The sequence below is a fragment of the Chrysochloris asiatica genome, unplaced genomic scaffold (assembly GCF_000296735.1).
Source record: "Chrysochloris asiatica unplaced genomic scaffold, ChrAsi1.0 scaffold00026, whole genome shotgun sequence".
Taxonomy (NCBI): Eukaryota; Metazoa; Chordata; class Mammalia; order Afrosoricida; family Chrysochloridae; genus Chrysochloris; species Chrysochloris asiatica.
The window spans coordinates 16,626,713-16,629,684 of record NW_006408544.1 but is presented as its reverse complement, the minus strand read 5'-3'; the positions used below and the strand labels follow the sequence as shown (position 1 = coordinate 16,629,684).

At 40.1% G+C, this 2,972-nt stretch overlaps 1 pseudogene; it reads right to left on the bottom strand.

Annotated features, from left to right (window-relative positions):
* Window positions 1–959: 959 nt before the first annotated feature.
* On the bottom strand, window positions 960–1,390 carry LOC102829529 (annotated as a pseudogene).
* Between the last annotated feature and the right edge of the window lie 1,582 nt (window positions 1,391–2,972).

Genomic DNA, 2,972 nt, shown 5'->3' with positions numbered 1-2,972 from the left:
CAGGGTTACTATGAGTTGGAACCAATTCCTCGGCACATAACCAACCAATTTATTGGTCCAGTGATTTTTGTTTTCTTTACACTGAGGTGCAACCAACTGAAGACTGTGGTTTTTGATCTTATATCAGTAAATATTTTAAGTGTTTTTTGCTTTCAGCAAGCAAGGTTGTATCATGTGCATATCACAGGTTCTTAATGCGTCTTTGTTCCAATCCTGATGCCACATTTTTCTTCATATAATCCAGCTTCTTGTTATTTGCTCAATATGCAGATTGAATAGGTATGGTCGGAGAATGCAACCCTGGTGTACACCATTCCCAATTTTAAACCATTTCGGTGCCCTCTTGTTTTGAACAACTGCCTCTTGTCTATGGATAGGTTTCTCAAGAGCACAATTAAGTGTTCCAGAATACTCATTATTTGTAATGTTGTCCACAGCTTGTCATGACTAAAGTCTTTGCATATTCAATAAAGCACAGGTAAACTTCTTTCTGATATTCTCTGATTTCAGCCAAGATCCATTTGACATTAGCAATGATATCCCTCATTTCACATCCTTGTCTGAATCCATCTTGAACCTCTGACAGTTTCCTGTCAATGTATGGTTGCAGCCTTTTTAAAATTGTCATTACCAAAATTTTCCTTACATATGATATTTATGGTATTATTTGGCGATTTCCACATTCTGTCAAGTCACGTCTCTTTGGAATGGGCACAAATATGGTTCTCTTCCAGTCAGTTTGCCAGGCAGCTTTCTTCCAAATTTCTTAGCATAGATAAGTGAGTGCCTCCAGGGCTGCATCAGTTTGTTGAGAGGTTTCAGTTTGTATTCCATTAAATCCTGAAGCCTTATTCTTTGCCAATGCCGTCAGTGCACCTTGGACTTTTTCCTTCATTACCATTGGCTCTTATTATTATTATGGGAAAAGCACATAACATTTATTCAACTTCCATGTAACTTCAAGCCACCAGGACACAACCCTCCCCACCCCTCACCCCAACACCCTTAATCTTCTCAGCAATTCTGTTGAAGAATTTTACCTTCATGATGACAGGTTGTCTGGGGAGCTTTCCCTTCTTCAGAACTTTGTAGTAGCCCAATTACAACACATCAGTGATGGCAACAGCCCCAGTTTTATTTTTGGCAGCGTTTACTCTTGTCTGCTGAATGACCAAGGTCTACAGTTTATCAAGGTTGGCAGCTGGGCAGAAACTTTGGTTCCTCCTCAAGTGATAATGTCTCGTAACCACCTTCCCAAAATAACCTGAATGATATTTGTTGAAGCTGTAGTGATGCATTACTCTGGTCTCGCGGGTGCTTCTGGTACTTGCCAATGCGGCCAGTGGCTCACATATCTAAGTTTAAGGGTCTTCCTTAGTCTGGATGGCATGTCAGCAGCTGAGATGAAAAGGAGACCAGTACCATTGGCTCTTGATCATATGCTATGTCTTGAAATTGCTGAACATCATCCATTTCTTTTTGGTACAGTGACTGTGCATTCCTTCCTTATTTTGATGCCTTCTGCATCATTCAATATTTTGTCTATGTTTTTGTTGTTAAGTGCTGTTGAGTTGGGTCTGACTCATAGCGACTCTGTATAGGGTTTCCAAGGAACAGCTGGTGAGCTTGAACCACCAATCTTGTGGTACAAGCCCACTTTGCAGTTCCAGTGCATTAATCCATGGCACCACACTGGGACTGAGCATGGTCTTTCTTTATAGTTGCCTAGCTCATGGCCTTTGTACATTTCATTATACTATTTGACTTTGTCTTCTTCAACTTCCCTTTACATTTTCTGTTCAGCTCTTTGCCTTCCTCATTTCTTCCATTTGCCTTAGCTCCTTTACACTGGAAAGTAAGTTTTAGTGTCTTTTCTGACATTCATTTTGGACTGAGTAGGGCTATGTACATTGAGGTGCTGTGGGCTACCAAGAGGACTGGATAAATTGTTAATAATGTAAATTAGGTACAAGGGCCAGAGAGGCTTCTTTGGGCATGACTTTGAAGAGGCTGTCCTGATTGTATCCTGAGCATTCCTGAAGTTGAATTTAATTCGTTACTTCTCTAGTAAACCCCATAATTGTGAATATTGTCTGTAAGCTCTATGTGGCCATTGCAACAAAATCTTGAACTAAGCCCCTAGTAAAAGAGAGTGCTATGAAAGGAATAGTTGGTGTCAGAATTGGTAAAAAAAAAAAAGTTGGAGAGTAGTGGGAGATATATCTGACCTCCATGTCATAGGAGTTGGCCTTGGGATGTTGATTTAGATTCTCTTAACCCCTAGTAAAAGAGAATAGTGAAAGAGAAACAGTTTGCTGTTCAAACCCACCAGCCACTCCACAGGAGAAAGATGAGGCTGTCTGCTTATGTAAAGCTTTACAGCCTCAGAAGCCCTGTGGAACTATTCTACTCTGTTCTATGGAGTTGCTATGAGTCAGAATCTGCTAGAGTTTTTTATTTTGGTTTCTGCCCCCTATGACATTATAGAAGGTCAGGTGCCATTTCTATGCCATTTCTCAATCATCAAGATAATTGTTTATCGTTGTCTAATAAAAGAGACATGGAATGAAATATGCATACCTATGTTTATTGAGTATCATTTACAATAGGAAAAAGATTGAAACATTGGATGACTGAGTAAACAAAATGTAGCACATACACACAATGCAATCTCTACAACCATAAAGAACAGTGAGTCTGTGAAACAAGGTGGATGGATATGGAGGCCATAATGCTAAGTGAAATAAACCAATCACATAATGATAAATATTGTATGATCCTACTTTATAAGAAGATAAGGAGATACATATATATGGAGCTCTGGTAGCATAGTGGTTATGAATCGGGCTGCGAACCCAAAGGTCAGCAGTTTGAAACTACCAGCTGCTCCGCAGGAGAAAGATGAGGCTTTCTGCTCCTGTAAAGATTTACAGCCTCGGAAACCCTGTACAGGGTCGCTATGGGTCAGAACC